Source organism: Macrobrachium rosenbergii, chromosome 3 (genome assembly GCF_040412425.1).
Source record: "Macrobrachium rosenbergii isolate ZJJX-2024 chromosome 3, ASM4041242v1, whole genome shotgun sequence".
Lineage (NCBI taxonomy): Eukaryota > Metazoa > Arthropoda > Malacostraca > Decapoda > Palaemonidae > Macrobrachium > Macrobrachium rosenbergii.
Genome location: NC_089743.1, coordinates 19486198 through 19501197, shown reverse-complemented (window position 1 = coordinate 19501197; position 15000 = coordinate 19486198). Strand labels below are relative to the sequence as shown.

Here is a 15000-nt window from a genome sequence, read left to right as displayed (position 1 = left end):
ATTGTATAATTCTGTTTTGTTATTAAACATTGAGTATAAGAGCTCTGCTGTGTAACATCGTTCTTCTAATCTGGCTAATTGAAAAAGCTCGGTCCATTGTTTCAGGATTTTCACCACAGCACGCTCGATAGAAAACCATCTAGTCTGGCTCAACTGCACTAATTTCAGAGGTAGTAAACCATCATTGATGGTTTCAAACAATAGTTTGTATTTCTCTTTAATCATGAACTCTAAGTTCCGTGGCAATGTTTGACGTGCAGAATGTGAAACAGCTTAACTGAATTGAGTGATCATATGCATCTAATTAGCTGCAGGTGGGGTATTTCGGCTTTCAGTCTTGCAAATTTTCCATTATTAATACTTTTGTAATTACCGATGCGTTATTCTGTGCAAATGCCAGCAGATCTGCATTTCAGCCGTTGTTATGGAGGACATTTTTGATTGCTTCATATTGACTGATTACATTCTTTTAGTTAACTAAATCGGAAAATGTATCAACAATACGCTTCAGCGAACTAGAGTAATACCTAATAATTCCCAGCATCTTTGAGGTAGTAACGTCATTACATTCATCAATTGTCAGACTAAATTTTTTTCTTTCCAATATCAGCTAGCAAAGTAAGTATAGCTTAGTTTTACCAGACCACTGAGCTGATTAACAGCTCTCCTAGGCTGGCCCGAAGGATTAGACTTATTTTACGTGGCTAAGAACCAATTGGTTACTTAGCAACGGGACCTGGCAGCTTATTGTGGAATCCGAACCATTATAGCGAGAAATGAATTTCTTATCACCAGAAATAAATTCTCTTAACTCTTCATCAGCCGGCGGCGGGAATCGAACTCCGGCCCATCGAATGACGGTCTGAAGCTCAACCAACTCGGCCAACAAAGGGCTAATATCAGCTAGCAAGTCTTCCATGAAGTGCGGTGCAAGAACATTGCAAATTATACCCGTGCACTTTGATCTTTTTAATTTCAATTCACTAATAGCCTTACTGTCACTGAAGCATATTTTGCACACCTGAGTTAAGTGATCCACCACACGAATAGAGCAATGTTCAGCTACAAACAAGGATAGAGTTCCTTCAACTTTGTTTAATTCACCAACTTTTTTTAAGTGGTAGGACAGCTTGCCTCTCTGTGTGCTGAATGGTTCTCAGCCTTCTGTGTTTGCTGGTGATTCTGTGTTTCTTTTAAGTCACAAATTTTGCCCGAAACAGTACACTTACAAGTTTTGCAAAACCCTTTTACTATCATCTGGGGCCTCAAGCAGGCCGGTTTTAAACCCATCATCCTTGAGCCGCTCCTTCTGGAAACGTTGCGTATACTGCGGCTTGCCCATTTCAACTGCTCACTAAAATCGCTGAAAAAGCGATAAATCGCACAAAACTCTCTGACTCTCGTCAATCTAGTACTGGCAGGTTATATTTAAATATCTTCTAGATTTTTGCTATGTCGCTAATTGCTGAAAAAAAGTCGCTAGTTAGAAATTAATATCCTAGATCTAGCGACAAAGTCGCTAAATTGGCAACACTGGCTGTCGCTGTCCAGGCTGTTGAACCCCTTGATTTCTTGTTATCTGCAATCTCCACCTCCTTCTAGTCTATTGGAAGGATTTATCAGAAAGGCTTCCCTTCAAATAGTTGATTGGAAAGGACTGTAGTGGGTATGATTCAAATCTCTCCTTAGAGGACTTGATTGGAGGTGATCTTAGGCGGGTGTGTGAAAGACCCCTCCCCAGCATGTTTCATTGATAGGTGTTGAAGTACATCACTTTGTCCAGCCCCCAATTTCCTGGAATTTCCAAGAAAACGCCCCCTATTGAAGGCGGGGTTATAGAGCTGGCTGCTGTAAGCTTTTTGGCTGTGCTGACTCATGACTTGGTTAACTTAATCGCGAGGCCACTACTTCCCACTTTTGTGATCGTTTTTATGGCTTTAGTGGCAATATACTTGCTCACTGTTTTTTAGTTCATGCAAAGTCCTACCTCGGTCAGCGTATTTGAATCCACGATAATAACAACAGCTTTTAGGCGTTATCACTGTTCTCTCTCTGCCTCTCTTTTTATTTCTTCTCTCTCTCTCTCTCTCTCTCTCTCTCTCTCTCTCTCTCTCTCTAATTCTCTCTCTCTCTAATTTCTATCTATATCTAGCTACTCTACACCCACACACACGGGACAGTGAAATTACACAAACACACACACATATATATATATTATACGTTTGTATATATATGAATCATATATATATATATATATATATATTATATATATATATATATATATATATATATATATATATATATATATAGTATATATATATATATATATACATATGCATATTTATATTTACATATATACATATATATGCATATATAGATATACATATGATTTTTAAAACATATATACATATATATATATATATATATATATATATATATATATATATATATATATATATATATATGTATATATATTATATATATATATATATATATATACATACATATATTTATAATATGTATATATATAGTATACACTATATATATATATATATATATATATATATATATATATATATATATATATATACTATATATATATATATATATATATATATATATATATATATATATATATATATATATATATATATATATATATCACGGTGCACTCCACAATGAAAATGAAGGAGAAACCAGAGGAAAAGGAAATAGAGTTCTTAATTTGTCCCAACAGTTTCGCCCTCCATCAGGCCTCTTCCGGGGAACTTTATTATCTTTCGATCTCCGATGGTTCCTGATTTGCAATAATCTCTAGAATTTTTAAGGTATTCAAAGTTAAATATGCATTCAAATCCCAAAAATAACAAACTTGAGATTAAAAGCTAACCATAACCTATCATGGATTCTGAAATTCCCTGCTATGGTTACAAGCTTACACATTGGTCAAACGTGCAGATGAGTTAAAAACAATGTCAAACAATCGGAAGAGCCCCAAGAATAGGAAAAGCATCTTATGTACATTTTGTGTATGTACAGTTTTATTCACACAGGAGAGATTGGTCAAAATTGTCCTTTATGCGCAGATATAAGTTTACCCTATTAAAGTTATTTGAAGTGAGAAAATAAAATCCTGTAATTATTAATCATGAACATTTCTCCATTATCCTTGTAACTTTTATGTTTAGGCATGAGCAGAAGAAATGGGAAAGTAATCAATGTGCAGTCAGTTCCAAATAAATGTGGAATGGTTAGTGAATTAAAGGGATCTGTTGCTTCAGTATTTGAAAAATTATAAAGCATTGTATCGCCCTTTTTTAGCACACACCTGGTACTCTTGCCATATATCAACTCTATTACTGCTCTAAATGAATGTAACATGCATTAAACAAAAAATTCATCGCAACTCTTTATTTTGTATTCTCATTCAATCTATACGTTCCAATTTTCCTTTCTTTCGAATTTACTGACGGAGATTACTTCACTAATAAGTTAGTTTGTTTAGCTGCCAAAATAAATTTAGATTCTCTTTCGACTGTTCCACCTGGTTCTGCTTCCTCATTATGCCCTGCAGATGTATTTTACATATTTTACAACGTAAGAGCAATTTCTGGAACAACCGAAGAACCACCAAATTCCCCAGTTTTGGAGACCCAACAAGCAATGAGACAAAGGACCAATATGCCAGCCTTTACTGTGCCACGACGTTTTTCCATTTTTCAAAGATATCCTAAATGTAATTTCATTTCTATGTTTATTCGGTTCTGAAGAGGCCAGCTGATCAAGTTGGCGAAAGCTTCCTGTGTATAGCCATATACTACATACTACTACGTACTTTATTTTTCCATTTAAGATCGTGAGGAAGGATGGTATTAAATAATTTGTTTTAATATTTGTTTTGTTTAAGTTAGATCTGTCACACATTGTTCTAAATGTTCTTACTAGAGTGCTTTTTATTATTCCTTTGTCTTTCATACACAAATAGGAAGCCATTCATGATCAGCAGCGCATATGACATCGAAGTTGACATGTAAACACAAATGTCTTTTCATTTTGGAGATGATAAGGCAAAGAAAAGCATTGGTTATTGTATATCACTGATTCTTCCCAGTAAGTAAAAGAATAAGGTAACTTAGTAAATTTCCTCCTCCCCCTTGTTATGATGATTTATAGTAAACCCAATAACTTTCTCGTATAATCCACACAAAATTTTCGCATTATGTAGATGCGTCCAATTCTGTTGCTTCTGCTGCTGCTGTTGTTCATCTGCGATATTAACGTTACAAAGACATATTTGATGGGGTTGGAATTAGTTTTGGTACTTTCTTTAGCGTAATAGAAAAGTGGTTAGACATGTTAGCACGCACTAAAGTAGTTCATTGTATACCATTTTTCTGGATGTCGCCCCTATGGATTGAACATAGAGATAATGCTATCTTTGGTTGGGGTATTATTTTTAAATTTTTGTCTGCGGATTGGCGGAAATAAAATAAACGAAGGTATAATGTGTTTAGTGATTGTTGCTGGTGTAAAAAGTTGATGCAGATTGGAAAAAGCTGTTAAATGAAGCACCATTTTCTAGATATATGAAATGGGTATAGTGAAATTCTCTCTCTCTCTCTCTCTCTCTCTCTCTCTCTCTCTCTCTCTCTCTCACACACACACACTTGTCACACACATTTACATACACACATAAGACACACGTTACTTGGGCACATTTATATATTTTCATACTAGCCTTTTACCAGATTTTATGTGTCAGTTTTTACCTCCTCTTGATATTATTAACCCTAAAACAACAGATTTATTCGTCTTTTTAATCTTTGTTTGTTGCACAAATGAAAAAAAACTACAAACTCAGTTGACAATTGTTTTATGTTCATGTTCAACAGCCTTCAATTTTTTAGATAATCATGTGAGATTCATCTGTAAGGTAATGTGCCATTTGATGGCATCACGTGTAATAAATTGCGGTCATTTCCCAGGTATAATACACAAAGACTATTGGTACTCATAACATTGAAATTAATTTTCGGAGGTTTTCATTATTTTGGGTTTTTAACATTGTAATAGAATGATCGTTTTTCACAATCAAAGTCATTTTAAACATTTTAACAGAATATTCCTCTGTGCTATCTTTGTTCAAAATAAGAGGCTGGTTGTGATTATCTGGACACGTGATTCCAGTAATTCATTCACTGGTCTTGCAGTGGTCGCAGTGTCTCTTTCCTTTGAATGTGAAATTTTGTCATCAATCTTGTTAGCTTCTGGACCATATCTCAGATTTATTTTGTAGCTGAACATCTTATTTTTACTCTTATTTTGCCTATTATGTTTCCTTCGTATTTAGACTACAGGTGGCCCAAACTAGGACGGGTCAAAATCCTGCCCATTTTTGTTCGGTTTCGAGGAAATGAGGTGACAGTTGAATTTACTGAAGTCTTTTATGTAGGTTTCGTAACTCCCTTTGTGCAATAGGCTAGCTGGAACATGTCTTTGTTGCGAAACAAGTGAGAAATTATGCGGCGATAAGCAGGATTAGGCCGTGGAAAGGTCAGGCACTTGTTAATGGCATAATTGAGAATATAGTTATCTTTATAAGTGTGGAGCGGGACTGGAATTATGGATTTTGAGATTTGCGTTCTAAAATTATTTGCTGCTTATTGATTGTGTTGTGTGAACTTCATCTTCAGTTGTTCAACTATGATTATTATTATATTGGTCGGGTAAACTTTGTTCTAAAAACGGATTGTTTTCTTTTATTTCTGAAGTTGAAGGATTTGGATTCCTTAGATTTAGAATTTGTTTGTTTCTCTTGTGCTTGTAAGAAGTGTCTTCATAAACTGATCTTAAATAGCTTAGCAAAATTAACACCAAATTTGACCTTAGGCACTTAGCCGAAAGTCAAAAGTTCATTCTTTAAACGCAAATCTGTGTATCTCACGTGTTGGAATTTGATGATTGTTATATAATTTATCTACTTCATGACATCTTTAATTTTTGTAAAAATATATCGCCATATATGGCACGTCTTAATCAGTGTACACAATATGTTTGCATATTTGTTTGTTTTATGTTTATTTCTAAGAGTAATTGACGTGAGAGACACTTTATCTTATATCAAGGGTTACCTTTCAGAAAATCAATGCCTCAGGATACGAAAGATTTTATTTAAATCTACCTAATTATGAATGTTGTGTCAGGTCATTAACCTAGACATATCTAGAGGAAGGTGAATCTGCTGGGTTTCCTTGTAATATCTAGTGGTGTCAGGAAAGGGAACTGAGTGTAAATTTGTGTAGTGATAAAATAAGATAGGTAAACACACACACACGCACAGAGAGAGAGAGAGAGAGAGAGAGAGAAAGAGAGAGAGAGAGAGAGAGAGGCAGTATCCAAAACTTTTCAAATCCAGAGTATTGGTTTTGGTAAGCAGAGCATATGGAAAAAAAGTACAAACGGTGCCTTACACGTTAGGTTCCTAAAGCCGATATGATGTTGATATGATTTTTTGTAAGTGAAGACATGATCATGATAATGTTTTTGCTTGATTCTGTTGTGCTGATGATGCACAGTATTAAAAACTTGCATTTTCTCGATATTCAAGTATTATTCACACATTCTCATGTGCCCGATGTCTGTGAAGGCTTCCCGATGTTTACTTTGATTACAGTGTGATGCACCCCATGAAATATGAACATTTGATCGCTAATTTTCAATTACAATCTCCCTTACCGGAGTGCTGTTGGCGTAAAACTGAACCATTTTGAAGAGTACAAATATGGAAACTGGCATTGTAATTAATCCTTTTTGTTTCCATTGTTTCCGCTACGTCAGATTTTTCAAACATTTTCTTTTCTTTTCTGCTGAGGTGTTTAATTACTTCTCGATAATTTCACTAGTGAATGATGATTTTTATTTTGTTTCTCGCTTAACCCATCAAAATTAAACAGATGCATTTTATAACTGAAATTGGAATAAGATATTAAGGATGATAATGTCTGTATATAAGTGTTTAAGAATAATGTCGAGCATTATTTTTTTCCCCGATATGGACTAGTTAATTTAAATCTTGTTGGATAGGGATGAAATTTCTCTTCTTTTTTTCTTTTAGAATAATTCACTTCAGAAGTTTATTCTAAGTTGTGTGCATGTAGTGAAATATTTTGTATTTTCGTTCTGCAGTTTGATGGATTCTTAAACAGATGATATGACTGGTATAAAAGATTTATTTGTATGTAATTCTAATAGACACAATGCCCTCTTAACTTCTCGAATTCTTCGCGCTTTTTTTGAATATGCTTCAATTTCTTGCGTTTGGATCTTACGGCTTTATAGTTACAAAAAAAACGCGAAGAATTCAAGAAGTTAAGAGGGTATTATGGCTAGTAGAATTACATGTGTGTCTGGTTAAAGTGACCAGTAGATTCTACATATATATTTCAGCCTAAAAGAAATAAAACGATTGCCCACTTGACTACGATGGTGAGGATGGGTCTGTTCCAGCTCTAATAAATATATCTGAAAACGACAGGTATATGTATGTACGAGAGGTAATAGACTTTTATCCTTCTCGTGGTCAGGTCGGCAACGTGACCTCCTTGTGATTATGGTGACGCGGGTTCGTTTCCCGCGACCGGCCATCACAGTCTCTTCAATTACTTGCGTTTGGATCTTACGGCTTTGTAGTTACAAGCATATCCAAAACAAAAGCGCGAAGAATTCGAGAAGTTAAGAGGGCATTGTGGCTATTAGAATTACATATGTGTCTGGTAAAAGTGACCAGTAGATTCTATATATTTATTTGTATTTTCAGTTCGCTAATGTGTTATCCTTTTTTAATTTACGTTATTTAGGAAAGCCTGATTTGTCAGTCACTTTTCACATTGATATGTTTTATATTTATTGTCTCTTGAGTTAAGTGGTTTTATGTTATATCCCTTTGGAAGTGAGTGGGTTATTTAGGTAGAAATTTATTCAAGAATGTTTTGACTTCAATTCAAGAGATGCCAGTGTTGTTTAATGTAGAACTTCACTTGTATCTTGAAATGATATATCCAGAAGATCATAATTTTATTCAACATCATCTTTTCCCCTAACCTCGTTCGTCGCCTCTGTGAATTTCCGCCACTCATGTCTTTCCTGCTTCTTTTTTCATGTTAAACTCTACTCATCTCCTGCTCTTTCATCTCCTTTGTTACTCAGTCGACAATTATCACTTAGTATATGTCTGAGCCATCCCCACCTCCCGTTCATCATTATTTTATCTGCATATCGAAATGATGCAGCTCTTCTACGGTATGATTTCTCACTATCTGTCATTTGACTCCTAATGTTTTTCTCGAAGCTTTTTTCTTAAATCGACAAAAAATTTTTGAAGTAGTATAATTGCTATACCGTGATTCATGTCTGTATAGCAATTCTGATAAGTCTAGATTAATGTATCATATTTTCCCGTGCAGTTTCATTCTATTTGAGATCCAAATATTATTCATACTACTCACTGATTGATTTGCCTTTTGTAGTCATTCATTAAATTCAAACTGAACAAAACCTGAATTCGATATTATTTCACTTGAATTTTACAAAGGCTCAGCCTCACAAATCCCCTTTCCTTCTAGGTTTATTTCTTCTCTTTGTGTAAACTCTGTCGGCATTATTTTTGTCTCTTTTATTTTGTATTAATTCATATTTTTGTACATATATGATACAGTTTATTAAACAAGCATTATATATCTTGTGACATCATGTTGACTAAAACAGCATCGTCTGCATATTCCAAAACTGTGAAGTTTCTGTCATTTACTCCAGTCAAAACTATCTCTTCCATCTCTGATAATTTTTTCATTATAAAATCTATGAGGAAGGCAAAAAGCATAGGTCGCATAACATTCCTCAGTAGCACCCCGCTATTTATTCTGAATTCATTTGACAAGGCTCCTTGAACAGTAACTTTGTTTCTTCTTCGTTGTTTAAGTTTCAGCTAGTTTTACTTATTTAACTGGAACACCGAAGTGACGCAAGATCTTCCATGATATTGATCTGTGGATACTGTCATAAACTTTCTTATGATCAACAAGGGGATTCAGAGGGAAATGTTTAGATTTAATGAACTTAATGAAATAATTAGTATTTTCAACTCCTACCTTTCAAAAGTCAGCTTATTCATCTCTAAGCATTTTATCAATACCTTCCTGCAGACTGCTGAGCTGAGCATACTGAATATTTTCATCATGAACAACGTCAGTGGAATGGCTCTATAATTAACCAATACAGTTAGGTCACATTTCTTTGATATCTTCGTATGACTTCCAGTTCCCAATCATTCCATATTCCGCATAAATCTAATTAGTATATGATATATCAGTTCATTTTTATCTGAAAGCATCTGTGCAGTGATACTATATTAGCCTGGTTATTTCCATCACTGAAGTTTCTTTATTACTGATGACGCTGGAAAAAAAAATCCAGTTCATTCATTTGAACATTCAGGTCTTTAGCTTCTCAAACATCAGTCTTGTATCCTCCCAGCATCTTTTGTTTGTGACCTCATAAAAATGTTCTTTCCAGCGTTGTCTTTTTTCTTCTGGTGTTTTTATTGAAATATTCCTTCTTGGGCTGGAGTATTCTTAATGATTCTGTGGGCTGCCATCGCATGCTTTTTTCCAGATATTCACTCATCTCTTCGTGTGTCTCGTTTAACTTGACTAAGTACTTAGTACTTCCACTCTTCATCTACTTCTTGAAAATTTTCCACATTTACGTTATGCTTATGTTTATTCTTTAATTTTATACCAGGTCTTATCCGATGTGGATGGGTTTCCACCTTATTGCTTCGTATACCAAGGCTTCTTTTCGAGCACATTGATATACATCACTTACCTGCACCCCTCAGACATGGTTTATCCAAAACTGCAAAATTATTTCGACATTGAAACGTTTTAATTTCTTGAATAACAGCACAGAATATTGAACCGCAAAGCCTTTGCCTTCTCTTGGTTAATCTTACATCATGAAGAATAGTGAGTATGTCATCATTTTCCTTTCGTTGCATACCACAGGAATGAAAATGTTGCTGGAAAATGTAATGAAGAGAGGAGAGTTTGATAATGAGGTTACACTCTTAGACTATTCCCCGTAAGGTGGCGGGCTGATCGATGCTGTCAGTGCACCTCACTTGCTGCGCTGGAGGCATTACTAAAGCAGTTTGGAGCATCTCTTTGGTTCATAGCTACCCCAACTTTTTAGCCTTTTATTTTTACTTCGTTTCTTCAGTCTTGTTACCTAACCCCTCGAACTTCCTCTTTTTGCTGTTTTAAGCTCTGAATGGCTAAAAGTGCCCAAGATTTTGGCTTTACAGACAAGTTTTCAAGAAAGATTATCATCATCTCATTAGACTATTCACATAATGTCCTTGGCTTTTGCAATCAAATCAAATCTTTTTGGTGTTATACCGTTACCACTAACATGCCCAAGAAGTTTCACACAGATACAGCAGCTTAATTCAGTGTTACAAGAGTCAGTATGCTTTTAGTTGAAATTGCTGAAAGACACCAGTTTTTTTTCACACCTTGTTAGCCAATATCCGCATCTATCACCAGATGACGATTGTCTTCTCATTTCCGTCACGAGATTTGGAATGACGACGTTAGTGATCATTTAGATGAGCCTTTGTATAGGGGGGATTTGGAAGCTGATATAGTTAATTCATTACAAATTAATTAAAGCGGTATGTCACATTGGTGTTGATAATGGCGACTGCAACACTGCTGGATGTCAAAAACGCACTAATGTGGAAAGTGAAGTGAATTAGGAAAGGATTGGTGGTGCTAATTATCGCCCAAGTTTCGTTGCGTATAACTCCATACTTCCAAGAAATATAAGTAGCTGTGAGTGAATATTGTAAAAGTATGAACAGTGTTTCATGAGAGAGAGAGAGAGAGAGAGAGAGAGAGAGAGAGAGAGAGAGAGAGAGAGAGAGAGAGAGAGAGAGAATTACTAATAGAAAATTCCTGTCTTGTACAGCTAAAGTAATTTTTTTGTTTGTTTTGTCATTATAATGTTTTCAGACATGAAACCATCGACTTTGAAGGAAGGAACTGGTAATCAATTGTTTAAGTATACAATATTCGTATGGTAATAATAAAAAAAAATTATCAAGTGGAATATGTGATAATTACTTAATGTTTCCCTATTGAGTAGTTATTAGAAACGCCAGGGAGAAAGAAACAGAGGAAGATACATGTGAATATTTTGAAACCTTACCTCTCAGAGACTTGAACTGAAACTGTGTCAATGGCCCAGACAACTTCATCTACAGAGGACGATGATGGCTACGAATTGGGAGCTGAAAACAAGATGAACAATTCTTCAATATTGGAAAATTTGGAGAACAAACTAAAACATTTGAGTGTTGAGCAAAGCAATGAATTAAGTGAAATGATTCAAAGTTTCCCTGAAATTTTTGCAGATGTACCTAGTGTAGCGATTTGACAAAGCATGAGATAAAGATCAGAGAAGATGGAAAACCTTTTAAACAAAGAGCTTACTGCGTATCACCTTTTCATCGAGACGTTTTGAAAAAAGAAGTTGAATATTTATTGCAGCATGGATAAGCAGAACCCAGTTCAAGTCAGTACAGTTCTCCATGTGTGTTAGTGAAGAAACCAGATGGCTCATTTCGGATGTATACTGATTATAGGAAACTGAATTCCATCAGTGTGGCTGACAATTATCCCTTGCCTCTTATTGATCAGTTACTTGATAATATTGGGCAAGCCATGTTTGTTTCCAGGATAGACTTGTTGAAAGGATATTATCAAATTCCCTTAGATGAGGATGCTAAGTTGCTGTCAGCTTTCATTACTCCTTTTGGACTGTACCAATACACTGTTTTGCCGTTTAGTTTGACGAATGCACCTGCAATGTTCCCACAAGTGATGGATCAGCTGTTAGGATCAATAGAAGGAGTGGGTGTATATTTTGATGACATTGTGATTAATTTTCATACATGGGAAGAAATTCTGAAGATTTTAAGGAAAGTGTTCAAGAAGCTATGGAAAGCAGGACTAACAATCAACTTACAGAAAAGTGAGTTTGGAAAGGCAACTGTTCAATATTTAGGATTTGAAGTTGGAAAAGGCCTTCTCACTCCTCTTGACACTAATGTAGAAGATATTCATAAGGCTACCCCTCCTACTACTAGAAAACAGCTACAAAGATTTTTGGGCATGGCGGGATTTTATCGCCAGTTTTGTCCAAATTTCTCAGCTGTGGTAGCTCCTCTAACTGACATAACCAGTCCGAAAACAAAGTTTGTCTGGACTCCAGAATGTCAAGAATCCTTTGAGAAGGTTAAAGCTATTTTAACTTCAAAACCAGTGCTTCAAGCAATAAAAAGTTTGTGATACAAGTTGATGCATCTGACAGCATTGGAGCTGTTCTACTTCAAGAAGATGACTGCCATATTATGCATCCAGTATGTTTCATGTCATCAAAGTTGAAAAAGTATCTAAAGAATTATTCTACAATTGAAAAGGAGACATTAGCATTAATTACAGCCCTGAAAAAGTTAGAAGTGTATGTGAACCAACCTAGGAATGAAGAAATTTTAGTGTTGTCTGACCATGACCCTATTTCATTCATCGATAAGATGAAGAATAACAATCAACGATTAATGAGGTGGTCTTTGTGTCTACAACCATATAATGTAAAGGTGAAACATATTTCCGGAAAAAATAATGTCATTGCAGATTATTTATCCCGTTCCAAATCATTGGATTCAAACCCAGGATATTTAATCTTCTGGGGGGAGGAATATAATGATATGGCTTTGTGATAAGTATATTTTCTGCAAATGTAATATGTTTTCTGTAATTGTTAATGTATTTTCTCTTATATTTGCCATGTGTTGTATGTTGAAATATCAAATCTCAGATCTTAAAATGGTTAGTTGACTGTGTGATAAGATACATTTCTCTGTGAGAATCATGTTTGCACAGCTGGGTAGGCTAATGTTTATTCAGGTGTCAGGTGTTCCAACCAGGGTAACCCCCTTTGTTTTGAAGGGTCGTGCCAAACCACTTAAGCTGTCAATAAAAAGGGAGATGAGTTGACAGGTTTAGATAAAATTTGTTGACAAGGGCGAGGGTAAGCGAAAGTTTGTTTTCTTATCTACTTAAGCTGTCATTAAAAAGAGATATGGGATGACAGGTTTAGTCTAAAAGTTTGTTGTTTATGCAAGTGTTGGAATCTATTAACTAAACAGTGGGTGTTGACAGGCTAAAGAGCCCTCTTTGGCCCAGAGGGAAACCCCCCCCCCTTGTGGAGTGTCAGGTTCCCAAAATTGCCCAGGGCAAGATAGATTCCTCCTAAAGTAAAATCTGGGAGGCTTTCATCGTTGTAAGAGACCTTATAGGAGTTAGTTGCTTGGTCTCTCTCTCTCTCTCTCTCTCTCTCTCTCTCTCTCTCTCTCTCTCTCTCTCTCTCTCTCTCTCTCTCTCTTCCTTCAGAAGAGAGTAGAATTTATAATAGATTTTTTGTGGTCACAGTAGCACATATCTTTTAAGGTCTGACTTTGGTGAAACTGAGTAATCTTATAGGTGCCATATATAAAGTGTTTTGGGCTGCAGCAAGGGAGTTTATAAGAGTGATACAAGCTTGTGTAAGGTAAAGTGGAGTTTTGCTTATTTTTACCATGGTAAAATAAGAGTACTAAGGAGATTTTGCCTTAGTGAAATTATTGTTGATAAATCTTTTGTGCATTTTTGTGTGTTCTTGTTTTGTGCATTTTCTTGTGTGTTCTTGTGTTTACAATTTCATAATTTTACCCAAACTTTTGTGTTGGTGATTTAACATTTATTTGCATAACATTTTACATATTTTTTTATACTTGATTTTTTTATACATTGCATACTTGATTTGATTTACATTTGTTAAGATTTCCTTTTCAAATCTTTAGTAATTCTTAATAGTTTGAATTTTGCTTAGATAACGTAATTTCTTGATAAATTAAAGTTTTGTTAATTAATCTTGTTTAAGAATTAATTCAATCTTGGAGACAGGCACGGAATTGAACAATACATGTAGTTTGGAAAATGGAGACAGGCACTGAATTGAACAATACATGTAGTTTGGAAAATTAAGTACACCTGGCCTATTTGAAAAATAATAAGGTATCTCCTTCTTGGTTATCACTACAGCGAAAGGTCTCAGAGAAAAGAACAGGTACCCAAGACTATCTAAAGCCTTATGAAACAGCTACCAGTTTTCCCTCTTTAGTTAATAAGGAGATCATTAGATGCAATTAAATAAAGACTATGGATAGCCATTCTTTGAGCTCAATTAGAGCAACAAGTTTATTTTTACATTGGACCTTAAGTATAAATAATGAAAGTTTTTCGCAATTTTCATCGATGTTTATTTCTGTTACTGCTTATTTTTTAGTGATCAGGATTTTTCCCTACCTTATATTAAATTGGAAGATTCAGGTGTATGCTTACGTGAAAAATTATGTTTTGAATTTGGTGTTCATTGATGGACACTGCCGTCTGTATTCTGCCAGTAATTTATTTGCGCCTCTCTTTCTTTACATATATTTAGCACTTTCCAAAAATACTGTTCAGAAATTCGCCTTCAGTTGAGTCAGCACCGGTCCTGTGTAGATTTTTTCGACAAGATGAAAAATGGAACATACTTTTATTATTTTTTATTAGTATAAAATAATGTCTCTCTTCCCACGGCTTCCATAATCTTTCCTTCTGCATGTCTTATATTGTCGCTGTACTATACTCCTCATGGCTCCTCATATCCAGTTCCGTTGGATTAAAAGTTCATCTTAAAATTCTTGAAACGTTAGGAACTCCAGAGCTATTGAACTTGGCTTTGAACATTGTGTTTGTCCGCCTTTGTGTCGATGTAAATTCAGAACTATTGCGGTGCTGCTCCTTCGAATTCTCTCTTGTTTGTTTTTGCTCTAGTGATCATGGCCAAATATGCAAA

General features: G+C 35.0%; 1 long non-coding RNA gene across 1 annotated transcript in view; it reads left to right on the top strand.

Annotated features, from left to right (window-relative positions):
* The window catches only part of LOC136853016 (uncharacterized), a 216315-nt gene that overhangs the window by 142505 nt on the left and 58810 nt on the right, over window positions 1-15000 (top strand). The window lies entirely within an intron of this gene.